The sequence below is a fragment of the Lissotriton helveticus genome, chromosome 11, assembly GCF_964261635.1.
Source record: "Lissotriton helveticus chromosome 11, aLisHel1.1, whole genome shotgun sequence".
Taxonomy (NCBI): Eukaryota; Metazoa; Chordata; class Amphibia; order Caudata; family Salamandridae; genus Lissotriton; species Lissotriton helveticus.
In genome coordinates, this window is record NC_136072.1 from 709,641,883 (window position 1) to 709,669,826 (window position 27,944).

The 27,944-nt window shown below is 42.4% G+C and overlaps 17 non-coding genes across 17 annotated transcripts; all 17 read left to right on the forward strand.

Annotated features, from left to right (window-relative positions):
* Nucleotides 1-15,107: 15,107 nt before the first annotated feature.
* TRNAS-CGA (transfer RNA serine (anticodon CGA)) lies at nt 15,108-15,188 on the forward strand. The gene has a single exon. It is a non-coding gene; the product is annotated as a tRNA-Ser (tRNA).
* A 540-nt stretch (nt 15,189-15,728) lies between these two features.
* Nucleotides 15,729-15,810, forward strand: TRNAS-UGA (transfer RNA serine (anticodon UGA)). Its single transcript has one exon. It is a non-coding gene; the product is annotated as a tRNA-Ser (tRNA).
* A 543-nt stretch (nt 15,811-16,353) lies between these two features.
* Nucleotides 16,354-16,435, forward strand: TRNAS-CGA (transfer RNA serine (anticodon CGA)). Its single transcript has one exon. It is a non-coding gene; the product is annotated as a tRNA-Ser (tRNA).
* A 525-nt stretch (nt 16,436-16,960) lies between these two features.
* On the forward strand, nt 16,961-17,041 carry TRNAS-CGA (transfer RNA serine (anticodon CGA)). The gene has a single exon. It is a non-coding gene; the product is annotated as a tRNA-Ser (tRNA).
* Nucleotides 17,042-18,794: 1,753 nt separating this feature from the next.
* Nucleotides 18,795-18,875, forward strand: TRNAS-CGA (transfer RNA serine (anticodon CGA)). Its single transcript has one exon. It is a non-coding gene; the product is annotated as a tRNA-Ser (tRNA).
* A 540-nt stretch (nt 18,876-19,415) lies between these two features.
* TRNAS-CGA (transfer RNA serine (anticodon CGA)) lies at nt 19,416-19,497 on the forward strand. The gene has a single exon. It is a non-coding gene; the product is annotated as a tRNA-Ser (tRNA).
* Nucleotides 19,498-20,037: 540 nt separating this feature from the next.
* TRNAS-UGA (transfer RNA serine (anticodon UGA)) lies at nt 20,038-20,119 on the forward strand. Its single transcript has one exon. It is a non-coding gene; the product is annotated as a tRNA-Ser (tRNA).
* A 543-nt stretch (nt 20,120-20,662) lies between these two features.
* TRNAS-CGA (transfer RNA serine (anticodon CGA)) lies at nt 20,663-20,744 on the forward strand. The gene has a single exon. It is a non-coding gene; the product is annotated as a tRNA-Ser (tRNA).
* A 525-nt stretch (nt 20,745-21,269) lies between these two features.
* TRNAS-CGA (transfer RNA serine (anticodon CGA)) lies at nt 21,270-21,350 on the forward strand. The gene has a single exon. It is a non-coding gene; the product is annotated as a tRNA-Ser (tRNA).
* Nucleotides 21,351-23,102: 1,752 nt separating this feature from the next.
* TRNAS-CGA (transfer RNA serine (anticodon CGA)) lies at nt 23,103-23,183 on the forward strand. The gene has a single exon. It is a non-coding gene; the product is annotated as a tRNA-Ser (tRNA).
* A 520-nt stretch (nt 23,184-23,703) lies between these two features.
* On the forward strand, nt 23,704-23,785 carry TRNAS-CGA (transfer RNA serine (anticodon CGA)). Its single transcript has one exon. It is a non-coding gene; the product is annotated as a tRNA-Ser (tRNA).
* Nucleotides 23,786-24,310: 525 nt separating this feature from the next.
* TRNAS-CGA (transfer RNA serine (anticodon CGA)) lies at nt 24,311-24,391 on the forward strand. Its single transcript has one exon. It is a non-coding gene; the product is annotated as a tRNA-Ser (tRNA).
* A 543-nt stretch (nt 24,392-24,934) lies between these two features.
* Nucleotides 24,935-25,016, forward strand: TRNAS-UGA (transfer RNA serine (anticodon UGA)). Its single transcript has one exon. It is a non-coding gene; the product is annotated as a tRNA-Ser (tRNA).
* Nucleotides 25,017-25,556: 540 nt separating this feature from the next.
* TRNAS-UGA (transfer RNA serine (anticodon UGA)) lies at nt 25,557-25,638 on the forward strand. Its single transcript has one exon. It is a non-coding gene; the product is annotated as a tRNA-Ser (tRNA).
* Nucleotides 25,639-26,166: 528 nt separating this feature from the next.
* TRNAS-CGA (transfer RNA serine (anticodon CGA)) lies at nt 26,167-26,248 on the forward strand. The gene has a single exon. It is a non-coding gene; the product is annotated as a tRNA-Ser (tRNA).
* Nucleotides 26,249-26,790: 542 nt separating this feature from the next.
* On the forward strand, nt 26,791-26,872 carry TRNAS-UGA (transfer RNA serine (anticodon UGA)). Its single transcript has one exon. It is a non-coding gene; the product is annotated as a tRNA-Ser (tRNA).
* A 529-nt stretch (nt 26,873-27,401) lies between these two features.
* Nucleotides 27,402-27,482, forward strand: TRNAS-CGA (transfer RNA serine (anticodon CGA)). The gene has a single exon. It is a non-coding gene; the product is annotated as a tRNA-Ser (tRNA).
* The last annotated feature ends 462 nt before the right edge of the window (nt 27,483-27,944 follow it).

Genomic DNA, 27,944 nt, shown 5'->3' on the forward strand with positions numbered 1-27,944 from the left:
ATGGAATTTTATGAAAAAGTGATTTACTGGTTAAAACAAAAAATTGCCCCAAAGGAAGTAGATTGGTTTAAAATAGACAGAACAAATCAGGAACCTAAAGAATCAGTTCATTCATTTTATGAAAGGTTATTATTGGTCTTTAAACAATACAGTGGCTATGAAAAATTAGATGAAAAGGACATGAGCCATTTTATTTACAGATTCGTCTATGGTCTTAGACCAGAAATTGGAGAAATGATCAGGAATAATATTGTCGGATGGCAATCAAACTCAGTTGATGATATTTTGAGAAAGGCAAAATACTGCAGTGATGAGTTGGAGGCCAAGCAGAAGAAGTTAAAAGAAAAGGCAATGTGGGCACAGGTGAAGGTGGCTGAGCAACAGATTGCAAGCCTTGAAAATAAAAATGGAAACTTCGCACAGAACCAGAATCAGAGTCAGGGAAAGTTTAAAAATAATTGTATTAATTTTAAGCCAAAGTTTAATCCAAAAATTGAGGAGTTAAAACAAAAGTTACCTTGTTTTAATTGCGGCGAGATAGGCCATTGGAAGAACGAGTGTAAAAATCCACCCCGAAATTTTAAAAATACATCATTAAACCCACAGATGCAGAATGACGTTGATCTGCAACAACAGCTGCAGCTACAGCGACAGCTAAATGATATGAGTCTTCAGCGACGGCTACAGCAGCAGTTAACACAACAGCAGAATCAGATTCCACTGCCTCCATTTCCTATTTGTGGGGGAGGTCAGAAATTCAATCCAGATACTGGATTCAGCGGAGGTGATCAGGTAATAAGAGCGCAAAGGCAAAATTTGCAAAATGCAACAGGACAATTTTTGTTAACAGGAAACCAAGGAAGTGATTCTGATGACTGCTTCTGACGGTGCCCGAGAGAGGGGGAAGAGTGTGTGATTGAAGCCACTCTTGAGGTTGACCAGTCTGGTCCATTTGTAAATGGGAAAGTAAATAATGTAGAGATTACTTTTCTTGTGGACACTGGTGCTACCCGTTCTACTGTTAGATCAGTGGAAATTGAAAACCTACCTCTCTCTGGGGATACCATCCAAGTAGTCGGAGTAAGTAATCAACAGATGAAGACGGACCTTACTGAACCAGTGAATGTGGAAATTGGTGGTTTTAAAGACAAACACAGATTTGTAGTTTGCAACAGCAGTCCTGTTAATTTGCTAGGGAGAGATATATTGTGCAAAATGAATTGCAGAATATATTGTTCACCTGATGGAATAGAATTACAAACCATGGAGGAAGATGGGTTGTACAGAATGACTATGCTAATGGTTGAGGCAGAAGAAACGAGATTGTTTCCTTCCTTTGACAAAGAAAATTTACCAGAGGAACTGAAAAAGACAGTTAAATCTGAAATTTGGGATTTGACTGGAAACGAAATGGGTCTGATGAAGCATGTCGATCCAGTCAAAATCACAGTGAAGTAGGGAATAGAATTTCCAAACATTCCTCAGTACAAAATGAAAGCAGAAACAATTGAGGGTGTTATTCCTGTAATTGAAAAATTCATTAAGCAAGGTGTTTTAAAAGAAATTGTGAGTAGCCCTTGTAACTCACCGATTATGGGGATCAAAAAGCCAAATGGAACGTATAGGATTGTTCAGGATTTGAGAAAAATTAACCAAATTGTTGTGCCTTGTTGTCCAGTTGTTCCAAACCCAGCTGTCATTCTTTACCAGATTCCGCATGATGCAGAATGGTATACTGTCATTGATCTTTGCAATGCGTTCTTTACTGTTCCATTGCATCCAGAGAGCCAGGAAATCTTTGCTTTCAGGTTCCATAGTAGGACCCTCGCATGGTGCAGAATCCCTCAAGGGTATACAGAGAGTCCTTCTATCTTTAATGAGTTATTGAAAAGATCATTGGAAGATTTGAATCTACCTGGCAGATCGACATTAGTCCAGTACATTGACGATCTGTTGGTAGCAGCAAAAACAAGAGAAAACTGTGTAACAGATACAATAACTCTTTTGAATCATCTGGCAGATGAGGGACATAAAGTGTCCCCTGCAAAGTTGCAGTTTTGTAAACAGGAAGTGAAATATCTTGGTCATAGAATTGCAAAAGCAATGAGACAGGTGACAATTGAGAGAATTAAAATGATTCAGGGAATGCTACCTCCAAGAACACAGAGACAGGTGAGAATGTTTCTGGGAATGGTTGGTTACTGTCGTCAATGGATCAGTGGATTTTCAGTAATTGCGAAGCCACTGCAGAGATTGACAAAATCAGATGTAAAAGATCCAATTATCCTTACTGAGTCTGAGTGGGAAGCTTTTGAAAAACTAAAGAGAAGCCTGTGTGAAGCTCCAGCTCTGGGCATGCCAGATTATGAGAAAGGTTTTGAACTGTATTGCAGTGAGAGGGAAGGATGTGCCTTGTCTGTGTTAATTCAGAGACATGGAAATATGAGTAAACCTATTGCCTACTTCTCAGCAGTTCTTGACCCAGTTGCAAAAGCCTTACCAGGTTGCTTAAAAGCAGTTGCAGCAACAAGTGTTAGCCTTGAGCAGAGTGAAGGAATCATAATGGTATTTCCTGTAAAAGTCTATGTTCCCCATTCAGTTGAAATTCTTCTTACAAGAAGTAAAACGCAGCACCTGACAAGCAACAGGTTGACAAAATACGAGAAAATCATTCTGGGATCAGACAATGTGTCAATAGCAAGGTGTGTGAATTTAAATCCTTCCACACTGTTACCTGACACTGAGAATATTGATGAAAATGATGTGGAGCATGAATGCTTGGATGTCATGGAATACTGTACCAAGCCAAGGCAGGACATTAAAGATGTACCGTTGCCTGAATCAGATTATGTCTATTTTGTAGATGGCTCCTGTCTAAGATCAGAAGGAGGTGTTTTGAGAGCAGCATACTCAGTCTGAACAGTAGCAGATGTTGAGGAAGCATCATGTCTTGAAGGAATTCGTTTGGCACAGGTGGCTGAATTGATTGCTTTAATTCGTGCATGTGAATTGGGAAAAGATTTGAGAGTTACCATAATTACGGATAGCCAGTATGGGTACGGAGTTGTGCATGATTATGGACAGCTCTGGTCTCAGAGAGGCTACATGACATCAGCAGGTTTTCCAATCAGAAATGCAGTGTTCATTAAAAGACTAATTGATGGCATACAGTTGCCAAAAGAGATTGCTGTAGTAAAGTGTGCAGCTCACAGAAAGGGTGAAGATTTTATCACCAGAGGCAATGCATATGCGGATGAAATCGCAAAGTATTGTGCAAGGAATAATTATGTACTCAATCGGGAGAGAAACAAAGAATTTGGTTCAAATTCGTTGATGCTAACATCTGTTGTAGAGACATGGCAGAAAATCAGGGATTTGCAAAATTAAGCTGATGATGAAGAGAAAGACACATGGTTGAAAGCAGAATGTAGACAGCAAGATGAGGATGGAGTTTGGACTTACAAAGATGGCAGGGTAGTTTTACCAAATTGCATGATTGCTGACATGGCCAGAATGTATCATGGCCCTGGTCATATTGGAAGAGATTCTATGATTAGGCTTTTCAAAGAGACCTGGTTCAATACCAAGTTTAGAACGATTGCAGAGTCTCTCTGCCAAAGGTGTTTGACTTGCCAGCAAATGAACCCAAACAGGAAATCAGTTGTGGGACCAGGAATCATAGGTCGGGAGGGTGGTCCTTTCACCAGACTTCAGATGGATTTCATTGAAATGCCGAGACACAACTGTTTGAAATATGTTTTAGTGGTTGTGTGTTTGTTTTCAAGGTGGGTAGAAGCATTTCCTACACGTCACAGTGATTCAATTACAGTGGCAAAGTTGCTTCTGCGAGAAATAATTCCTAGGTAAGGTTTCCCTGTCACTATTGAGAGTGATGGAGGGGGACATTTTAATAACAAACTGATGAAATTGATCTGTGAAGCATTACACATTGAGCAGAAAATACATTGTGCATACAGACCAGAGGCATCTGGAGTAGTTGAGCAGATTAATGGAACTATCAAAAATAGGATTGGAAAAATGTGTCTTGATACAGGCATAAAGTGGACAGATGCTCTTCCACTTGTTCTGATGACTTTAAGAAGTACACCAGATAAAAAGACAGGTCTGATTCCTCATGAAATTCTTATGGGCAGAGTCATGAGACAAGCTTTTGTACCAGTGGGAAAACTGTTAAGCATTAATGACAGTGCGATTTTGGAGTATTGCAAACGGCTGTCTGACGTAGTAACTTCTGTGTCTAATCAAGTGGGAACTGAAATACAATCAAAAGACAAAGTGCAGACACATGATCTGAGACCTGGGGACTGGGTCAGAACAAAAGTTCATCGAAGAAGAAACTGCTTGGTCCCGAGGTGGCAGAAACCAAGGCAGGTGATTCTCGTGACAACGAATGCAGTAAAGTGTAGAGGATTGAAAAGGTGGATTCATCCCAGTCACACTATTCCGATACCTACACCTGAAAACTCTGATGAGGAAAGTGAGACAACAGATGATTCAGATTCTGAAGAAGAAGCTGAAAGAAATCCAGATTCTGAAGATCGACAGAGAGGTCGACATCTGGAAAAGCCATCTGTGAATGGAGATTTGATTGGAAAAGACTTGAAAATCATTGAAATAGATTCTGAAGATGAAGAGAATCTGCTAGACAAAGAATCAGCAGAAGAATCAGACAAGGAAACAGGAGAAGTGAAAGAACCTGATCAAGATAAAAGTAAAGAAAAAGAAACAACAGAAGAGTCTGATCAAGTTCAGAAGCAAGACCAGAAGAGTATCGAAAAGCAGAAAACAAGCTCTGAAAGCAGGAACAAGAAGTCCGGATCTGGGAAGTTAAAGGTGATTGAAGAAGTGGAGGAAGGCGAATCACCGAGTACCAGTGATGGGAGAAAGAGTGCTGTTCCTAACGGAGTGAGACTGCCGATTAGAAAAGATCCTGGGATAACAATTGAAATTTCTGACAGTGACTCTGGAGAGAGTGATGAAGAGTGTCAGAGGGAAAGAGTGAAGAAAAGATCGTGGAAAACAGAATCTAATGTGACTGAGCCAAAAAGGAAAATCTTGAGAAAAGGAGAAACCTGGCCAACTGAAAATGGAAGGTTGAGGGTCAGGTTAGTAAAGAGGTCGAAAGAGCAGGTGAATGAGATAACGAGTCAGGAGGATCCTGAAAGGAAAGCGGAGAAAGGAAAGAAAATAGAAGTAATTTCTAGAAAGACAAAGAGAGTTTTAAAGCCGAATCAAAAATACAAGTCTCCTGAGTGGGCTTATTTAATAATCCCACCTGTAATTGAGATAAACAGTAGTAGTCAGGAAGAAATTGAGGACAATGGTGACAATGATTGAAGTACTAACCTGTTAGAATTTAGGATTAAGCTTAGGTTTCTGTTCTTGGCATAAGGCTGAAGAAATTGTGTTAGGTGACAAAGGTCGAAGAAATTGTATTTAGTTGGAGAATAACTTGTGACGCAAGGTCGAAAAAAAATTGTTTGAGGGTTTTAAAAAATAAAAAATAATAATAATTTTTAAAAGGGGGGTGTTTAGGTATTTTTTGAAATTTTTGAAAATGTTTGTTTTCTCTTTTTATAAATAAGGTTTCTTTGAAAAAAAAATGCCTTTTGTTTTGACGCATGGTACTTCAAAATGTTCCATTTTCAAAAAATGCTGTAAGATGACTCTGATATGTATGCTCATATTAATTCTGCTCTAGTTAGTTTTAGCTGTCATTTTTCCTTTCGGGATCGATAAGGAGAGGTACAAGGTCAATATGACAAGTAAAGCTTCAGTTAGTCAAGACAAACATAGTGCAACACACAAAGCTAACAAGGTTATTGATCACAGACCAGATGTTCATCAGGATAGGTCTGTTGGTGATTTTTCAAGCAATACATTTTCGAGGCTTTTGGGAGAGTATGTTAAGGTCATGGGTGTCAAAGACTGCTACATTTGTGGAAAGTTGCCTGCTTCTGTCTCTGAGGGAGTGACATACAATATGCTTCCTCTTACTTATGGCATAACCTGCAGTGTGATAGCTAGTTTATTTTACCAAACTGGTCGCTTAGAGTACTATTATTCAAATTATGACGAGATTTTTGTTAACTTGAAAATAGAAAATGCTTTAAATAAACATAAAAAAGCCAAACAGATGAGGGAATTCTTTTTAGTTACTAATGAACTTACTTATGAGTACGCATACAGAAATAATTTAACCTGCAAATTGAGAGCTGAGGAAAAGACTTTCCTGAACCTTGTTGAGGAGAGAAGGGCGATTTATAAAAGAAATGAGATGGTCAAACAGACCAAATCGAAGTTTTGGCAGAAGGAGGATGAAAGGCTTAATGGCAAGTCTTTTGACAATGTTGCAATTCACATAGATAAACCAATTAGTGGCAAGCTTTGCATTAGAAGAGATAATACCCTTTTCGATAATTATTTTGTAGGAGCTAGCAATTGTGAGGACACTTACCAAATCATGGGGGGTTGGGGATTCAAAGGTGGCAGAGATCCAATTTTTCCTGGGATCTATTTTGTCTGCGGAGATAAAGCTTTTTATAATCTCCCGGACCATTGGTACGGGACATGTTTTGTTGGTCTTGTTTTTCCAAAGATTTTTCATGTTGACAGAAATGCAGAAGGTTCATTTGAAACCAGTAGTCATGCAAACAGGTTTAAAAGAGAAAGTTTCTCAGAAATGTTGGGAGACATCTTTGAGGCAGTAATACCTTTAGTAGGTATAACCCTGAATGCAGGAAGAATCAGAAAATTGTCCACAATTGTTGACAGATTGTCCACTGACACAGCAGGTGGTTTTCAGTTAGTGGATGTGGAGGTCATTGCGGTCAGATCGATGGTGATGCAAAATCGCCTTGCCCTGGACATACTCCTAGCAAAAGAGGGAGGAGTCTGTGGCATTTTACATGTGCAGCATTGCTGTACTTACATCCCTGACGAGAGTAAGAATATTGAAATGTACATTAGAAACATCACAGAGATGCATTCAGAAATAGTCCCTTTAGAAGAGGATGATTTTCCAGAACGTCTTTCAAAAAGATTCCAAGCTATCAAAACCTGGTTTCAAGAAGTTGGTGGTTCAGTTCTTGGCAAGATTCTAACACCTTTGTTTGTGATAATTTTTGTGATAGTTTTGACAAAGATCAGTTGCATGTTACACAAGAGAAAGAAGCACATGAGGGAAAAGAAGAGAATTTACAAAATCAAGAAGGAACAAGAGAGGGAAGTAGAGCTTGAGGAGTTACGCAGAGCTCAATATGACAGTTGCAAGGATTTTGCTGAAACAAGTCTTTAGAAAATACTAACACAGTGAAATTGAACCATTTTCGTTTAAGATAAAATTTACCAAATTTTTGGGTGTGGTGTGGTGATTTGGGAATAACCAGATGAGGGAGTTGATGGAGCGAGATTCAGAAATGTTTTTAATTTCAACTCGTGAAGTCACACTTCTATAATTAAAAAATAATAAGGCTAACAATTGTGCTGTATGTGTATTAATTCAACCTAGTTTTAAGTTACATACACGTGAATACATATGGGGTATTAACATGTGTGCTCATAATCGTGCATTATATTTCATTTCCTTGTTCGTGAAAAATAATAAGATTAATCGTGTCTATTGTCATGTCAAAAATTAACTGCAGCTGTTTTAGAATAAATGGCATGCGCTTATTTTGCTTCCCTGTTTATGTGGTGTCACTCTATTCTCTATAGGTGCATAAAGAACCCTGCTGGATTAAATGAAGAATGGTAGATATATAATGCTGCTTTATTTGTGCATTATAGCTAGGTAATTTAGACTAATGGGTTAAACATTAGTTATGGAGGGTGGCAACAGAACAAACTATATTACTCGCATTAATTATTCTTTTGTGTTTGTTTATATGATAGTTGATGAAAAAGGTTTTTGGGCATCGTGAATTTTCGTGCTTGCAAAAATCTGCTTGGAGCCAGAGTGAGTCCATGTTGGCAGCGATTTCCTCTTGTCCTGAAGCAAATTTGTCGTGCTGAGCTGACAGTGTCTTGGTTGAGCGAGGCCAAGGCCAGGAACCGGCAAAAAGGCCTGAAACAACTACGTATCTGAGGAAGCCAAAAACTTTCCTTGTATCAAATGTTGCGAACTGGAGGAAGCTGCGTTGTTCGAAAACTAGAGACAATGGTCTCTAAGAACGTGATGGAACTGTGATTCTAAAATGTGATGACACGTCACCTGTCACTTTTGGACCAATGGGACTCCGATTTCAGCAGAGAAAAATACATTTTCTTAGATTAGTTTAGCGTAGAAAGGTATAAAAGCTCTTGCCCCGTGGAAGAGTTATGCTTCTCCTTGCGGACCTTTCGATGAGGACGTTGTGCTGTTGGACTTTCCTTGGAGCACGTAAGGGTCTTCAAAGACTTTATTCTTTAATTCTTTATTATAGTTAGCATTAATTAGGGACTTAGGTTTTCAAAATGCCAAACTAATAATTTCCATTTGCAAAAATATTTTGATTCATAATAAAACTGTCATAACCATTTGCAATGATTCAAATAAAAATGCTTTAATAAAAATTTCTAATACATTTTCCAAATGAGTAGCTAATAAAAATCTTACTTTGGAAAACAAGCTGGTCTTGGTATTTCATGTGTTTAGGTTACCATTAGCTAGATTTATCGCCACAGTGGCTTGATTAATTAGTAAGGTTTGTAAAGTGTGATGAAATATTTTACCGCGGTTGTATATAAATCTATATAATTCATGAATAGGTTAATTAGGTCACATGATCCAGTTGGTCAAAATATGTCATGTTAGATTTATGGGCTTTAGGATTAATTAGTGATTGATAGTGTATATTGTGGAGTTGGGTAGCGTAGCTTATGACATATTTCCTATAGCCCGCTGGATCACTATCACGTCTTGCTAAAACCCTCGCACATTGTAAACTATCATCGTTAGTGTTACCTATTGTCTCTTACTATGTCGACGAGAGGTTTGAGGAGCAAAGCTGCACAGGGTGCAGCACAGGTGATTGGCCCAATAGACCAGCTTATCAACAGAGCCAACGATGCCATAGACCAAGGCATACTTCTGTTGGAACGCAGGGTCTCACTAGATCTGGCAGCAGCTAAGCGCTCCTCATTGGGATTATTAGCAGTAGCAAGGACACCCAACAATCCAGGGGCAAATAATCCCGTAGTTGAAACACGTGTTGACATCTATACTGTTCCAAATACGGTTGACTTGTCAGCCTCTTTGGCCTTAACGGATTCACAACTTAGCCAGCCGCTGGACAAAACCCCTGAACTTTTTGTTACCTCGAGGCGGGTTAGTCCTGCTATGGATACATCCAGGGGGAAAAGGGAGGGTGCTATACCAGAAAAAGAGGCCAGGAAAAACAAAAGTAAAAGGGAAAGCTCATACCACACTAAACGATTTACCCTGCACACAGGCCCAGGTCCAAGATTCTTTAAGGCAGGAAGTGTTACAGACTAACAACATAGATATTGTAACTCCCTCCTTAAATGTAGAAAACTCCATTGACACTGGCAGCCCGGAGGGTGGGTGTAAGATCTGTGGGTTAAACAATCAACTCCTAATCAGATTAGATGAACTTATAAAATCCTACATACACCCCATAGCTACGTCCCTTTCGAACCTAGAGAAGAAACTGACTGATATGCAGGCACCCGTAATTGCTCCAAATGTGCGTGCAAATGTTCCTAAGGGGGTAGGGAAGGCCACAACAGGGGCACAAGATTCAAGTAAGAATATTCGTCCGGTAGGCATTCCAACAGTCAAAGCCACCGCCCAGGCCACCAATCTAAAAACGAAACCCGCCTCAGCAGATGGGAAAAAGGCGCCCACGGTCCAAAAAAATTCTGTTATACAAGACTCGCAGAAGGTAGCCCAAACCAAACCAGCAGGGGTACAACTTGCTAACGATAGGAATAGGGGGCAAACGGGGCTTACAGTTCATTTACCCCCGGAATGTAGCCCTTTTGTAGTGATAATGACGGGGGTTCCAGAGTTGAGTCTTAATACGATGGAACCCAGTTGGTCCCTTAAAAACAAAGTACAGCACTGGTTCAATATGAACAGACCACTGCCCCCGCATTGTGTGAGTCGAATCTCAACGGTTCGCAGGGTCCCCTGGATAGGCAAGGAGCTGAAAAATATATCGGGGGATTGTGTTATAGTCAACTTTGACGATCCCCGCACTGTTGACCACATTTGTTCATGGGCCCCAACTGTAAAGAACGATGGAATCGACACTAAAAGACTCGCTTTTTTCTACCCCCCAACAAATTGCTACAATGGAGGTCAAGGTGGGGACTGGACCCAAGTAGGGAACTGGGACAGGAGAAGGGAGTGGGTAGATTGGTCAGACTATGGAGGTCAAGGTGGGGACTGGTCCTCTGCAGGGAAATGGGCCAGGATAAGGGAGTGGGTAGATTGGGCAGGTAACAGAGATAGAGGCAGGCCATTCAATGTAGATTGGAGAGGCGTACCAGTTACCAACAGGTTTGACTGCCTAGAATTGGTCGATTGACCACCACCGAGCACTCCACAAAACAGACAGGGCCGTTTACACCCCTCTTACCCTGGCCGGACATCCGGTTGGGCCGTTTCCATAGTTTCAACAAATATAGCGTCAATTATTAGGAATATTCTCCTGGAAACAACGCCAAAGTTTGGGTTAACATGTAGCAATATCGACCATTTTGGGCCTGTTACTACTGATACTAGTGTTACTACTGAAACCAAGCAACCAGCAGATATGGGGGTGGTAGAGAACTCTAGCTTACTTAATCAATTGCCCCTTGAGGAGACTATCCACATTCAAGCTACTCCCGGTAAGTTAGAGGATCCATCACAAGGCTTACTGTTGGCAGTTATGCACTCACAGGTGGACAGTATAGCCCTTCCAAAAACGAATGACATGCCACATCCCTATTTAGCTTTCTCTGTTCTATACTGGAATGTAGCTGGTCTTCGTACGAAAACCAATCTTCCAACATGGTTAGACACAGTTAAACCTCATCAGATATTATGCTTACAGGAGACATGGTCCACTATGCCTGTTCACTTACTAGGCTTTAAAACTTATTATGTTCCTGCCAGTCCCAGTACCTCAGGCAGATCCAAGGGTGGTCTTGCACTTTACATAGCAAATACTCTACCATCGATGGAAGTAAACACCGTGAAGTGCAATGTTAACTATCAAATTTTAAGGGTTACATTCCAAAAATGTGTGACGATTTTTTTTGTTAACTTCTATAATAACCTCTCCCAGGCAGACTGTGTAAACACTCTAACTGAAATAACATCTCTTTTGAACGAACAGCGGACCAAACTTATCACCAAGACATGCTATTTGCTATGGGGAGGGGATTTTAACATGTCATTATGTACTAACTATAAGAACGGTAATTGTGGCTTAACGGATGTTAATGGCTCTCCGCTAACACATTACCACCACACAAAGGAAGGCAACTGTCTGAATGACTGTTTATTTTCTCAAGAAATGGAGTACGCAAACGAGTTAGTCGAACCGTCTGTCGACTTTAAGCCAACATTTCACGGGAGGGGTTTGTCAAGTGTAATCGACTACATACTCTGTTCTCAAAGCATAAAGGGCCAAATGATTAATTTTACCACAGGTTCTGATTCCAGTAGTGACCATTTTCCTAATAGTGTTTCATTAATATTTCCAAATGTTCTCTTACAACCTGTTAACCCGAGTCTATTGAGTCAACATTCATTAACTATGGACACAATAAATGGGTTCTCAGTAAAATGGGCAAAAATCGATCCAGCTGAAATTTCGAGAAAAGTTGTAAGCAGAGCCTTACCTTGGTTGAATACCTGTTTGGCCCTTTACTCTTCTCCAAAGTTGATTATCGACAGTTTTTTGGAAATTGTTAGAATAATACGGGAAGAGCTGACTAGCAACCAAATGCCCAAGAAACCAAAAACTAATGGCTGGTTTAATTTAGATTGTCGTAAAGCCCTGAATAATTTAAAATCAGCCCTACACAAACCCGTAAGAGACTGCGAGGAAATTAAAACACTCAGAAAGGATTATGACTTAGCTCTATACAATTGCAGGAAAGACATTAAGAAAAAACTGTGGGCCCAACTTCATGAGAGTTGTCTAACAAAAGACGGCTCCCTGTTTTGGCGCACGGTTAAATCACCCTTTTTGGTTGATACCGCCACTGCCCGCCATCTTGATGTGGTGGTATCGGCCGAAGAGTGGGTAGCACACTTCTCCAAAATATTCAGTGGTTCATCTACACAAACCACCACTGAAGGTAGGGAGGATGGAAATGGTAGTACAAAACAGATCTATCCAATAGACCTGGAGTTTAGCCATGAGGAGGTTATGACTGCTCTATCTTCCTCTAAGACGGGCAAGGCACCAGGCCCGGATGGGGTACCTCTGGACATCTTTGCATACTGTCCAGACCTTTGGACACCCCTCATCACTCAGGTTATGACTGCTGTTACACACGTAGGCCTAATACATTCTTGGTCCACCTCAATTCTCCTTCCTATCTTTAAGAAGGGTGAGCACAATAACCCAACCTGCTACAGGACGATCTCCCTCCTGGATTCGTTAGGTAAAGTTGCAGGTCGGTTAATCAGGATTGGGCAACTATGAACAACATCATGACCGACCTGCAATATGGATTTCAGGAGGGCCTTGGCACTGTGGAGCAGGCTTTAAACTTAGTTCTTTTGATTGGGAAATATGTAAGAGCTAAAGGGGCTAACCTATACCTAGTGTACGTCGACCTTAGCGCAGCTTTTGATTGTGTCATCCACTCAAAGCTGTGGGCTATTCTTGGCAAGCTAGGGGTCGACCCCCCCTTATTAATTTTCTCCACGAACTTTATTCTGACGCCTCCGCCCGCATCAGATATGGAGTGAATGGAGAATTATCACCATCTTTCGATGTTTACAGAGGGGTCAGACAGGGCTGCGTCCTGGCTCCCTTTCTATTTAATCTGTACACAAACGGCCTAGAGGTGGCCATGCTTGAAGGGAGCCAGGACCTTCCAACTTTTAAGCGCCGCCCCATCCCTGCATTATTATATGCAGATGACTCTGTCATATTAGCAAGAACACCCAACCAACTCCAATTACAACTAAACAAGTACTGCAAATTTATGTCCTCCTTGGGTTTAAAAGTAAACAAAAACAAAACTTTTGTAATGCATATTGGGCCAAGGGTGAAGAAAACCAAACCAATAGTTATAGATAATGTTAGATTGGAACGAACCAGTGTCTATCCATATCTAGGAATCCTAGTGGATGACAAACTAAGCTGGAAGCAAGGTTTAGTTAGTAAAAAATTGCTCTTCCAGAGAGCAACTTCAGCCCTAGTTTCCTTTTCAAGGAAATTGGGTAAGCCTGCTGCAGCTGAACTACTAAAAATTTACCACGCCAAATGCCATAGCATAGCGACCTACGGAGCAGGGGTCTGGGGGTACGCACCAGTTGAAGCCCTTCAAACAGTTGAGAACGGGTTTATAAAATATCTGCTGGCCGTACCCAATAGTGCCCCTACGTACAGCTGTCACATCGAGCTGGGAATCGATTATCTGATCGATAACATCAGGATCCAGCCAATCCTTTTGTGGCACCGTGTGTGGACCAAAACGCAGTGCCACCTAACCCGCTCACTTTTAACAGACTGTCTGGCCCTAAATAATTGGCATAAAATTCCATGGCTCCAGTATGTAAGGAACTTCCTAGGCGATCTGGATTATATTGTATACTTTCGGGATCCACCCGCGTTGATGAACATTACTAGGAAAGATTTGAAAAAACTCTGCCTCTCCCATCTCAGGGAATTACAATTGACACAGGAAACAAGTAAACCCTCCAATGCTCATATTTTAACAGTTCAGACTTCCTTCGGGATCCAGCCATACTTAACCTTTTATTTAAGTACTTACGATAAATATCTATTGACTAGGTTCAGATTTAATACATTTCACCACCTAGTCACATATCCGAAGCAGCAAGACTGGTCACATAATTTAATGAAATGCCCCTGTGATGGGATTTCGGATCAGTCAACAATCCACATAATACTGTTTTGCAGATATTACACGATTCAACGTAAGCGCTGGATTCTGCCTGTACTGCGCACACTGGGCTTAAGAACATGTCGGCCCGTTTGCTTGGCACTACAGTTCTTGGACTCTGTACATATCGCAAAATGTGTAGCCGGCTTCTTAAAACTATGTCTAAATACTCGGCGCACTGTCTGTATGGTTTAGATTCCTGCGATAAAAATTACATCTTTATTGATTAGTGTTGCCCATGGTCCTCGAATCTTATGTCAACACTGTAACGATTATTTTAGAATTGCGCCTAAGATAGGGTCTAGAAAAACTTGAGGCCCAGTTTACAGTTCTAATTGTATGTTATCTGTTAAACGTAGTTCTTCTTAGCTTTTTTTTAATACTTTTAAAACATAAGGAAAAAACATGTGTACATAATGAATTGTGCTTTTACTAATCAAGATGTATTTAGAAATGTAGTCTTTTACCAGTGTATGCACTTTTTATGGTTATGTAAAACTGTAACCGAATAAAAGTTTTTCATGACACTTCTCGTTATGCAATCATCATCAAGTCACAGAGTTAAACGACAAAAACTCAAACTAGATGTAAACATTGAGACAATTTCCACACCCAGGAAGTGTTTTAGAGAGCAGGTGGCTCGGAAGGGTTCGTAGTCTGGAGCTGTCCTGCCTGATATAGACAAGTCACGAAAAGAGTAATTTTTATTTATGAAGCGTGTCTTGTTTATTCTTTTGGACTCTTTCTGAGTACACTTAAGGGCCCGTTGCCACCACCGTAATATAGGGAAAAGAGGGTAGAAATGTGCAGTGATTGATTACCGCTCATCTGTGCCCTGTCACTCACTTAGAGTGATACGTGTTGCTATTTTTATTAATTGTATGAAAGCATGCGAAATAAGTGAGGGCAACAGGGCACTGCTGGTACCTGCCCCGTCCTTCCGTTACTTAACTTTTTAGGTCTCGGTCTGACGTGAGCAGTGCATGGCTCGTATACGACAACATGGAGCTGCGATAGCCGAGTGGTTAAGGCGTTGGACTCGAAATCAATGGGGTTTCCCTGCGCAGGTCCGAATCCTGCTTGCAGCCTCGAGCGATTTTTCATGAACACCATTTGGTTTGATAAGGAAATGTTCACATCTCGTTACGCAATCCTCATCAAGTAACAGAGTTAAACAGCAAAAACTCAAACTAAATGTAAACATTAAGACAATTTCAACACTCAGGAAGAGTTTTAGAGAGCAGGTGGCTCGGAAGGGTTCGTAGTCTGGACCTGTCCTGCCTGATCTTGACGAGTCACGAAAAGAGTAATTTTTTTATGTAGCGTATCTTGTTTAGGCTTTTGGACTCTTTCTGAGTACACTTAAGGGCCCATTCCAGAGCCGTAATATAGGGAAAAGAGGGCAGAAATGTGCAGTGATTGATTACTGCTCATCTGTGCCCTGTCACTCATTTTGAGTGATGCGTGTTGCTATTTTTATTAATTGTATGAAAGCATGCAAAATAAGTGAGGGAGACAGGGCACTGCTGGTAGGTGCCCCGTCCTTCCGTTACTTTAATTTTTAGGTCCCGGCCTGATGTGAGCCGCGCATGGCTCGTATACGACAACAGTGACATCATACTCCCGCAGCTGCGATGGCCGAGTGGTTAAGGCGTTGGACTTGAAATCCAATGGGGTTTACCCACGTAGGTTCGAATCCTACTTGCAGCGTCATTAGATTTTGCATGAACACCATTTGGTTTAGTTAAGTAAATGTTCACTTCTCGTAATGCAATCCTCATCAAGTCACAGAGTTAAACGGCAAAAACTCAAACTAGATGTAAACATTGAGACAATTTCTACACCCAGGAAGTGTTTTAGAGAGCAGGTGGCTAGGAAGGGTTTGTAGTCTTGACCTGTCCTGCCTGATCTAGACAAGTCAGGAAAAGAGTAATTTTTTTTATGAAGCGTGTCTTGTTTAGGCTTTTGGACTTTTTCTGAGTACACTTAAGGGCCCGTTGCCACCGCCGTAATAGAGGGAAAAGAGGGTAGAAATGCACAGTGAATGATTACCGCTCATCTGTGCCCTGTCACTCACTTTGAGTGATACGTTTTGCTATTTTTATTAATTGTATGAAAGCATGTGAAATAAGTGAGGGCAACAGGGCACTGCAGGTTCCTGCCCCGTCCTTATGTTACTTTATTTTTTAGGTTTCGGCCTGACGTGAGCAGCGCATGGCTCATATACGACAACAGTGACATCATACTCATGGAGCTGCGATGGCCGAGTGGTTAAGGCGTTGGACTCGAAATTCAATGGGGTTTCCCTGCGCAGTTTCGAATCCTGCTTGCAGCATCGGGCGATTTTGCATGAACACCATTTGGTTTGATAAGGAAATGTTCACTTCTCTTTACGCAATCCTCATCAAGTCACAGAGTTAAACAGCAAAAATTCAAACTAAATGTAAACATTGAGACAATTTCCACACCCAGGAAGTGTTTTAGAGAGCAGGTGGCTCGGAAGGGTTCGTAGTCTGGAGCTGTCCTGCCTGATATAGACAAGTCACGAAAAGAGTAAATTTTTTATGAAGCGTGTCTTGTTTATTCTTTTGGACTCTTTCTGAGTACACTTAAGGGCCCATTGCCACCACCGTAATATAGGGAAAAGAGGGTAGAAAGGTGCAGTGATTGATTACCGCTCATCTGTGCCCTGTCACTCACTTTGAGTGATACGTGTTGCTATTTTTATTAATTGTATGAAAGCATGCGAAATAAGTGAGGGCAACAGGGCACTGCTGTACCTGCCCCGTCCTTCCGTTGCTCTATTTTTTAGGTCTCGGTCTGACGTGAGCAGTGCATGGCTCGTATACGACAACATGGAGCTGCGATAGCCGAGTGGTTAAGGCGTTGGACTCGAAATCAATGGGGTGTCCCTGCGCAGGTCCGAATCCTGCTTGCAGCCTCGTGCGATTTTTCATGAACACCATTTGGTTTGATAAGGAAATGTTCACATCTCGTTACGCAATCCTCATCAAGTAACAGAGTTAAACAGCAAAAACTCAAACTAAATGTAAACATTAAGACAATTTCCACACTCAGGAATTGTTTAAGAGAGAAGGTGGTTTGGAAGGGTTCGTAGTCTGGACCTGTCCTGCCTGATCTTGTCGAGTAACAAAAAGAGTAATTTGTTATGTAGCGTGTCTGGTTTAGGCATTTGGACTCTTTCTCAGTACTCTTAGGGCCCATTCCCAGCGCCGTAATATAGGGAAAAGAGGGTAGGAATGTGCAGTGATTAATTACCGCTCATCTGTGCCCTGTCACTCACTTTGAGTGATACGTGTTGCTATTTTTATCAATTGTATGAAAGCATGCGAAATAAGTGAGGGCAACAGGGCACTGCTGGTACCTGCCCCGTCCTTCCGTTGCTCTATTTTTTAGGTCTCGGTCTGACGTGAGCAGTGCATGGCTCGTATACGACAACATGGAGCTGCAATGGCCGAGTGGTTAAGGCGTTGGACTCGAAATCAATGGGGTTTCCCTGCGCAGGGCCGAATCCTGCTTGCAGCCTCGTGCGATTTTGCATGAACACCATTTGGTTTGATAAGGAAATTTTCACTTCTCGTTACGCAATCCTCATCAAGTAACAGAGTTAAACAACAAAAACTCAAACTAAATGTAAACATTAAGACAATTTCAACACTCAGGAAGTGTTTTAGAGAGCAGCTGGCTCGGAAGGGTTCGTAGTCTGGACCTGTCCTGCCTGATATTGACGAGTCACGAAAAGAGTAATTTTTTAATGTAGCGTATCTTGTTTAGGCTTTTGGGCTCTTTCTGAGTACACTTAAGGGCCCATTCCAGAGCCGTAATATAGGGAAAAGAGGGCAGAAATGTGCAGTGATTGATTACTGCTCATCTGTGCCCTGTCATTCACTTTGAGTGATGCGTGTTGCTATTTTTATTAATTGTATGAAAGCATGAGAAATAAGTGAGGGAGACAGGGCACTGCTGGTATGTGCCCCGTCCTTCCGTTACTTTAATTTTTAGGTCTCGGCCTGATGTGAGCAGCCGATGGCTCGTATACGACAACAGTGACATCATACTCACGCAGCTGTGATGGCCGAGTGGTTAAGGCGTTGGACTTGAAATCCAATGGGGTTTCCCGCTTAGCTTCGAATCCAGCTTGCAGGGTCATGAGATTTTGCATGAACACCATTCGGTTTAGTTAAGTAAATGTTCACTTCTCGTTATGCAATCATCATGAAGTCACAGAGTTAAGCCACAAAAACTCAAACTAGATGTAAACATTGAGACAATTTCCACACCCAGGAAGTGTTTTAGAGAGCAGGTGGCTCGAAAGGGTTTGTAGTCTGGAGCTGTCCTTCCTGATATAGACAAGTCACGAAAAGAGTAATTTTTTTATGAAGCGTGTCTTGTTTATTCTTTTGGACTCTTTCTGAGTACACTTAAGGGCCCGTTGCCACCACCGTAATATAGGGAAAAGAGGGTAGAAAGGTGCAGTGATTGATTACCGCTCATCTGTGCCCTGTCACTCACTTTGAGTGATACGTGTTGCTATTTTTATTAATTGTATGAAAGCATGCGAAATAAGTGAGGGCAACAGGGCACTGCTGGTACCTGCCCCGTCCTTCCGTTGCTCTAGTTTTTAGGTCTCGGTCTAACGTGAGCAGTGCATGGCTCGTATACGACAACATGGAGCTGCGATGGCCGAGTGGTTAAGGCGTTGGACTCGAAATCAATGGGGTTTCCCTGCGCAGGTCCGAATCCTGCTTGCAGCCTCGTGCGATTTTTCATGAACACCATTTGGTTTGATAAGGAAATGTTCACTTCTCGTTACGCAATCCTCATCAAGTAACAGAGTTAAACAGTAAAAACTCAAACTAAATGTAAACATTAATACAATTTCAACACTCAGGAAGTGTTTTAGAGAGCAGGTGGCTCGGAAGGGTTCGTAGTCTGGACCTGTCCTGCCTGATCTTGACGAGTTACGAAAAGAGTCATTTTTTTATGTAGCGTGTCTTGTTTAGGCTTTTGGACTCTTTCTGAGTACACTTAAGGGCCCATTCCAGAGCCGTAATATACGGAAAAGAGGGCAGAAATGTGCAGTGATTGATTACTGCTCATCTGTGCCCTGTCACTCACTTTGAGTGATGCGTGCTAGTATTTTTATTAATTGTATGAAAGCATGCGAAATAAGTGAGGGAGACAGGGCACTGCTGGTACGTGCCGCGTCCTTCCGTTACTTTAATTTTTAGGTCTCGGCCTGATGTGAGCAGCGCATGGCTCGTATACGACAACAGTGACATCATTCTCATGCAGCTGCGATGGCCGAGTGGTTAAGGCGTTTGACTCGAAATTCAATGGGTTTTCGCTGCGCAGGTTCGAATCCTGCTTGCAGCATCGGGCGATTTTGGATGAACACCATTTGGTTTGTTAAGGAAATGTTCACTTCTCGTTACGCAATCCTCATCAAGTCACAGAGTTAAACAGCAAAAACTCAAACTAAATGTAAACATTAAGACAATTTCCACACTCAGGAATTGTTTAAGAGAGAAGGTGGTTTGGTAGGGTTCGTAGTCTGGACCTGTCCTGCCCGATCTTGTCGAGTAACAAAAAGAGTAATTTTTTTATGTAGCGTGTCTTGTTTAGGCTTTTGGACTCTTTCTGAGTACACTTAAGGGCCCATTCCAGAGCCGTAATATACGGAAAAGAGGGCAGAAATGTGCAGTGATTGATTACTGCTCATCTGTGCCCTGTCACTCACTTTGAGTGATGCGTGCTAGTATTTTTATTAATTGTATGAAAGCATGCGAAATAAGTGAGGGAGACAGGGCACTGCTGGTACGTGCCGCGTCCTTCCGTTACTTTAATTTTTAGGTCCCGGCCTGATGTGAGCCGCGCATGGCTCGTATACGACAACAGTGACATCATACTCCCGCAGCTGCGATGGCCGAGTGGTCAAGGCGTTGGACTTGAAATCCAATGGGGTTTACCCACGTAGGTTCGAATCCTACTTGCAGCGTCATTAGATTTTGCATGAACACCATTTGGTTTAGTTAAGTAAATGTTCACTTCTCGTTATGCAATCCTCATCAAGTCACAGAGTTAAACGGCAAAAACTCAAACTAGATGTAAACATTGAGACAATTTCTACACCCAGGAAGTGTTTTAGAGAGCAGGTGGCTAGGAAGGGTTTGTAGTCTTGACCTGTCCTGCCTGATCTAGACAAGTCAGGAAAAGAGTAATTTTTTTTATGAAGCGTGTCTTGTTTAGGCTTTTGGACTTTTTCTGAGTACACTTAAGGGCCCGTTGCCACCGCCGTAATAGAGGGAAAAGAGGGTAGAAATGCACAGTGAATGATTACCGCTCATCTGTGCCCTGTCACTCACTTTGAGTGATACGTTTTGCTATTTTTATTAATTGTATGAAAGCATGTGAAATAAGTGAGGGCAACAGGGCACTGCAGGTTCCTGCCCCGTCCTTATGTTACTTTATTTTTTAGGTCTCGGCCTGACGTGAGCAGCGCATGGCTCATATACGACAACAGTGACATCATACTCATGGAGCTGCGATGGCCGAGTGGTTAAGGCGTTGGACTCGAAATTCAATGGGGTTTCCCTGCGCAGTTTCGAATCCTGCTTGCAGCATCGGGCGATTTTGCATGAACACCATTTGGTTTGATAAGGAAATGTTTACTTCTCTTTACGCAATCCTCATCAAGTCACAGAGTTAAACAGCAAAAATTCAAACTAAATGTAAACATTGAGACAATTTCCACACCCAGGAAGTGTTTTAGAGAGCAGGTGGCTCGGAAGGGTTCGTAGTCTGGAGCTGTCCTGCCTGATATAGACAAGTCACGAAAAGAGTAAATTTTTTATGAAGCGTGTCTTGTTTATTCTTTTGGACTCTTTCTGAGTACACTTAAGGGCCCATTGCCACCACCGTAATATAGGGAAAAGAGGGTAGAAAGGTGCAGTGATTGATTACCGCTCATCTGTGCCCTGTCACTCACTTTGAGTGATACGTGTTGCTATTTTTATTAATTGTATGAAAGCATGCGAAATAAGTGAGGGCAACAGGGCACTGCTGTACCTGCCCCGTCCTTCCGTTGCTCTATTTTTTAGGTCTCGGTCTGACGTGAGCAGTGCATGGCTCGTATACGACAACATGGAGCTGCGATAGCCGAGTGGTTAAGGCGTTGGACTCGAAATCAATGGGGTTTCCCTGCGCAGGTCCGAATCCTGCTTGCAGCCTCGTGCGATTTTTCATGAACACCATTTGGTTTGATAAGGAAATGTTCACATCTCGTTACGCAATCCTCATCAAGTAACAGAGTTAAACAGCAAAAACTCAAACTAAATGTAAACATTAAGACAATTTCCACACTCAGGAATTGTTTAAGAGAGAAGGTGGTTTGGAAGGGTTCGTAGTCTGGACCTGTCCTGCCTGATCTTGTCGAGTAACAAAAAGAGTAATTTTTTATGTAGCGTGTCTGGTTTAGGCATTTGGACTCTTTCTCAGTACTCTTAGGGCCCATTCCCAGCGCCGTAATATAGGGAAAAGAGGGTAGGAATGTGCAGTGATTAATTACCGCTCATCTGTGCCCTGTCACTCACTTTGAGTGATACGTGTTGCTATTTTTATCAATTGTATGAAAGCATGCGAAATAAGTGAGGGCAACAGGGCACTGCTGGTACCTGCCCCGTCCTTCCGTTGCTCTATTTTTTAGGTCTCGGTCTGACGTGAGCAGTGCATGGCTCGTATACGACAACATGGAGCTGCAATGGCCGAGTGGTTAAGGCGTTGGACTCGAAATCAATGGGGTTTCCCTGCGCAGGGCCGAATCCTGCTTGCAGCCTCGTGCGATTTTGCATGAACACCATTTGGTTTGATAAGGAAATTTTCACTTCTCGTTACGCAATCCTCATCAAGTAACAGAGTTAAACAACAAAAACTCAAACTAAATGTAAACATTAAGACAATTTCAACACTCAGGAAGTGTTTTAGAGAGCAGCTGGCTCGGAAGGGTTCGTAGTCTGGACCTGTCCTGCCTGATATTGACGAGTCACGAAAAGAGTAATTTTTTAATGTAGCGTATCTTGTTTAGGCTTTTGGGCTCTTTCTGAGTACACTTAAGGGCCCATTCCAGAGCCGTAATATAGGGAAAAGAGGGCAGAAATGTGCAGTGATTGATTACTGCTCATCTGTGCCCTGTCATTCACTTTGAGTGATGCGTGTTGCTATTTTTATTAATTGTATGAAAGCATGAGAAATAAGTGAGGGAGACAGGGCACTGCTGGTATGTGCCCCGTCCTTCCGTTACTTTAATTTTTAGGTCTCGGCCTGATGTGAGCAGCCGATGGCTCGTATACGACAACAGTGACATCATACTCACGCAGCTGTGATGGCCGAGTGGTTAAGGCGTTGGACTTGAAATCCAATGGGGTTTCCCGCTTAGCTTCGAATCCAGCTTGCAGGGTCATGAGATTTTGCATGAACACCATTCGGTTTAGTTAAGTAAATGTTCACTTCTCGTTATGCAATCATCATGAAGTCACAGAGTTAAGCCACAAAAACTCAAACTAGATGTAAACGTTGAGACAATTTCCACACCCAGGAAGTGTTTTAGAGAGCAGGTGGCTCGAAAGGGTTTGTAGTCTGGAGCTGTCCTTCCTGATATAGACAAGTCACGAAAAGAGTAATTTTTTTATGAAGCGTGTCTTGTTTATTCTTTTGGACTCTTTCTGAGTACACTTAAGGGCCCGTTGCCACCACCGTAAAAAGGGAAAAGAGGGTAGAAAGGTGCAGTGATTGATTACCGCTCATCTGTGCCCTGTCACTCACTTTGAGTGATACGTGTTGCTATTTTTATTAATTGTATGAAAGCATGCGAAATAAGTGAGGGCAACAGGGCACTGCTGGTACCTGCCCCGTCCTTCCGTTGCTCTAGTTTTTAGGTCTCGGTCTAACGTGAGCAGTGCATGGCTCGTATACGACAACATGGAGCTGCGATGGCCGAGTGGTTAAGGCGTTGGACTCGAAATCAATGGGGTTTCCCTGCGCAGGTCCGAATCCTGCTTGCAGCCTCGTGCGATTTTTCATGAACACCATTTGGTTTGATAAGGAAATGTTCACTTCTCGTTACGCAATCCTCATCAAGTAACAGAGTTAAACAGTAAAAACTCAAACTAAATGTAAACATTAATACAATTTCAACACTCAGGAAGTGTTTTAGAGAGCAGGTGGCTCGGAAGGGTTCGTAGTCTGGACCTGTCCTGCCTGATCTTGACGAGTTATGTAGCGTGTCTTGTTTAGGCTTTTGGACTCTTTCTGAGTACACTTAAGGGCCCATTCCAGAGCCGTAATATACGGAAAAGAGGGCAGAAATGTGCAGTGATTGATTACTGCTCATCTGTGCCCTGTCACTCACTTTGAGTGATGCGTGCTAGTATTTTTATTAATTGTATGAAAGCATGCGAAATAAGTGAGGGAGACAGGGCACTGCTGGTACGTGCCGCGTCCTTCCGTTACTTTAATTTTTAGGTCTCGGCCTGATGTGAGCAGCGCATGGCTCGTATACGACAACAGTGACATCATTCTCATGCAGCTGCGATGGCCGAGTGGTTAAGGCGTTGGACTCGAAATTCAATGGGTTTTCGCTGCGCAGGTTCGAATCCTGCTTGCAGCATCGGGCGATTTTGGATGAACACCATTTGGTTTGTTAAGGAAATGTTCACTTCTCGTTACGCAATCCTCATCAAGTCACAGAGTTAAACAGCAAAAACTCAAACTAAATGTAAACATTAAGACAATTTCCACACTCAGGAATTGTTTAAGAGAGAAGGTGGTTTGGTAGGGTTCGTAGTCTGGACCTGTCCTACCCGATCTTGTCGAGTAACAAGAAGAGTAATTTTTTTATGTAGCGTGTCTGGTTTAGGCATTTGGACTCTTTCTGAGTACTCTTAGGGCCCATTCCCAGCGCCGTAATATAGGGAAAAGAGGGTAGGAATGTGCAGTGATTAATTACCGCTCATCTGTGCCCTGTCACTCACTTTGAGTGATACGTGTTGCTATTTTTATTACTTGTATGAAAGCATGCGAAATAAGTGAGGGCAACAGGGCACTGCTGGTACCTGCCCCGTCCTTCCGTTGCTCTATTTTTTAGGTCTTGGTCTGACGTGAGCAGTGCATGGCTCGTATACGACAACATGGAGCTGCAATGGCCGAGTGGTTAAGGCGTTGGACTCGAAATCAATGGGGTTTCCCTGCGCAGGTCCGAATCCTGCTTGCAGCCTCGTGCGATTTTGCATGAACACCATTTGGTTTAGTTAAGTAAATGTTCACTTCTCGTTATGCAATCCTCATCAAGTCACAGAGTTAAACGGCAAAAACTCAAACTAGATGTAAACATTGAGACAATTTCTACACCCAGGAAGTGTTTCAGAGAGCAGGTGGCTAGGAAGGGTTTGTATCTGGACCTGTTCTGCCTGATCTAGACAAGTCAGGAAAAGAGTAATTTTTTTGTATGAAGCGTGTCTTGTTTAGGCTTTTGGACTTTTTCTGAGTACACTTAAGGGCCCATTGCCACCGCCGTAATAGAGGGAAAAGAGGGTAGAAATGCACAGTGAATAATTACCGCTCATCTGTGCCCTGTCACTCACTTTGAGTGATACGTGTTGCTATTTTTATTAATTGTATGAAAGCATGTGAAATAAGTGAGGGCAACAGGGCACTGCTGGTTCCTGCCCCGTCCTTATGTTACTTTATTTTTTAGGTCTCAGCCTGACGTGAGCAGCGCATGGCTCATATACGACAACAGTGACATCATACTCATGGATCTGCGATGGCTGAGTGGTTAAGGCGTTGGACTTGAAATCCAATGGGGTTTCCCTGCGCAGGTTTGAATCCTGCTTGCAGCGTCGTCCGATTTTGCATGAACACCATTTGGTTTGTTAAGGAAATGTTCACTTCTCGTTACGCAATCCTCATCAAGTCACAGAGTTAAACAGCAAAAACTCAAACTAAATGTAAACATTAAGACAATTTCAACACTCAGGAAGTGTTTTAGAGAGCAGGTGGTACGAAGGGTTCGTAGTTCGGACCTGTCCTGCCTGATCTTGACGAGTCACGAAAAGAGTAATTTTTTTATGTAGAGTGTCTTGTTTAGGCTTTTGGACTCTTTCTGAGTACACTTAAGGGCCCATTCCCAGCGCCGTGATATAGGGAAAAGAGGGTACAAATGCGCAGTGATTGACTACCCCTCATCTGTGCCCTGTCACTCACTTTGAGTGATGCGTGTTGCTATTTTTATTAATTATATGAAAGCATGCGAAATAATTGAGGGAGACAGGGCACTGCTGGTACGTGCCCCGTCCTTCCGTTACTTTAATTTTTAGGTCTCGGCCTGATGTGAGCAGCACATGGCTCGTATACGACAACAGTGACATCTTACTCACGCAGCTGCGATGGCTGAGTGGTTAAGGCGTTGGACTTGAAATCCAATGGGGTTTCCCTACGTAGGTTTGAATCCTGCTTGCAGCGTTATGAGATTTTGCAATGACACCATTTGGTTTAGTTAAGTAAATGTTCACTTCTCGTTATGCAATCCTCATCAAGTCACAGAGTTAATCAGCAAAAACTCAAACTAGATGTAAACATTGAGACAATTTCTACACCCAGGAAGTGTTTTAGAGAGCAGGTGGTTCGGAAGGGTACGTAGTCTGGAGCTGTCCTTCCTGATATAGACAAGTCACGAAAAGAGTAATTTTTTTTATGAAGAGTGTCTTGTTTAGGCTTTTGGACTCTTTCTGAGTACACTTAAGGGCCCGTTGCCACCACCGTAATATAGGGAAAAGAGGGTAGAAATGTGCAGTGATTGATTACCGCTCATCTGTGCCCTGTCACTCACTTTGAGTGATACGTTTTGCTATTTTTATTAATTGTATGAAAGCATGCGAAATAAGTGAGGGCAACAGGGCACTGCTGGTACTCGCCCCGTCCTTCCGTTGCTTTATTTTTTACGTCTCGGTCTGACGTGAGCAGTGCATGGCTCGTATACGACAACATGGAGCTGCGATGGCCGATTGGTTAAGGCGTTGGACTCGAAATTCAATGGGGTTTCCCTGCGCTGGTTCGAATCCTGCTTGCAGCGTCGTCCGATTTTGCATGAACACCATTTGGTTTGTTAAGGAAATGTTCACTTCTCGTTACGCAATCCTCATCAAGTCACAGAGTTAAACAGCAAAAACTCAAACTAAATGTAAACATTAAGACAATTTCAACACTCAGGAAGTGTTTTATAGAACAGGTGGTTCGGAAGGGTTCGTAGTCTGGACCTGTCCTGCCTGATCTTGACGAGTCACGAAAAGAGTAATTTTTTTTATGTAGAGTGTCTTGTTTAGGCTTTTGGACTCTTTCTGAGTACACTTGAGGGCCTGGTCCCAGTGCCGTAATATAGGGAAAAGAGGGTAGAAATGCGCAGTGATTGATTACCGCTCATCTGTGCCCTGTCACTCACTTTGAGTGATGTGTGTTGCTATTTTTATTAATTGTATGAAAGGATGCAAAATGAGTGAGGGAGACAGGGCACTGCTGGTACGTGCCCCGTCCTTCCGTTACTTTAATTTTAGGGTCTCGGCCTGATGTGAGCAGCGCATGGCTCGTATACGACAACAGTGACATCATACTCACGCAGCTGTGATGGCCGAGTGGTTAAGGCGTTGGACTTGAAATCCAATGGGGTTTCCCTGCTTAGGTTCGAATCCTGCTTGCAGCGTCATGAGATTTTGCATGAACACCATTTGGTTTAGTTAAGTAAATGTTCACTTCTCGTTATGCAATCATCATCAAGTCACAGAGTTAAACGGCAAAAACTCAAACTAGATGTAAACATTGAGACAATTTCCACACCCAGGAAGTGTTTTAGAGAGCAGGTGGCACGGAAGGGTTCGTAGTCTGGAGCTGTCCTGTCTGATATAGAAAAGTCACGAAAAGAGTAATTTTTTTTTAGGAAGCGTGTCTTGTTTATTCTTTTGGACTCTTTCTGAGTACACTTAAGGGCCCGTTGCCACCACCGTAATATAGGGAAAAGAGGGTAGAAATGTGCAGTGATTGATTACCGCTCATCTGTGCCCTGTCATTCACTTTGAGTGATACGTGTTGCTATTTTTATTAATTGTATGAAAGCATGCGAAATAAGTGAGGGCAACAGGGCACTGCTGGTACTGGCCCCGTCCTTCCGTTGCTTTATTTTTTAGGTCTCGGTCTGACGTGAGCAGTGCATGGCTCGTATACGACAACATGGAGCTGCGATGGCCGAGTGGTTAAGGTGTTGGACTCGAAATCAATGGGGTTTCCCTGCGCAGGTCCGAATCCTGCTTGCAGCGTCATGAGATTTTTCATGAACACCATTTGGTTTAGTTAAGGAAATGTTCACTACTCGTTATGCAATCCTCATCAAGTCACAGAGTTAAACGGCAAAAACTCAAACTAGATGTAAACATTGAGACAATTTCTACACTCAGGAAGTGTTTTAGAGAGCAGGTGGCTAGGAAGGGTTTGTAGTCTGGACCTGTCCTGCCTGATCTAGACAAGTCACGAAAAGAGTAATTTTTTTTTATGAAGAGTGTCTTGTTTAGGCATTTGGACTCTTTCTGAGTACACTTCAGGGCCCGGTCCCAGCGCCGTAATATAGGGAAAAGAGGGTAGAAATGCGCAGTGATTGATTACTGCTCATCTGTGCCCTGTCACTCACTTTGAGTGATGCGTGTTGCTATTTTTATTAATTGTATGAAAGCATGCGAAATAAGTGAGGGAGACAGGGCGCTGCTGGTACATGCCCCGTCCTT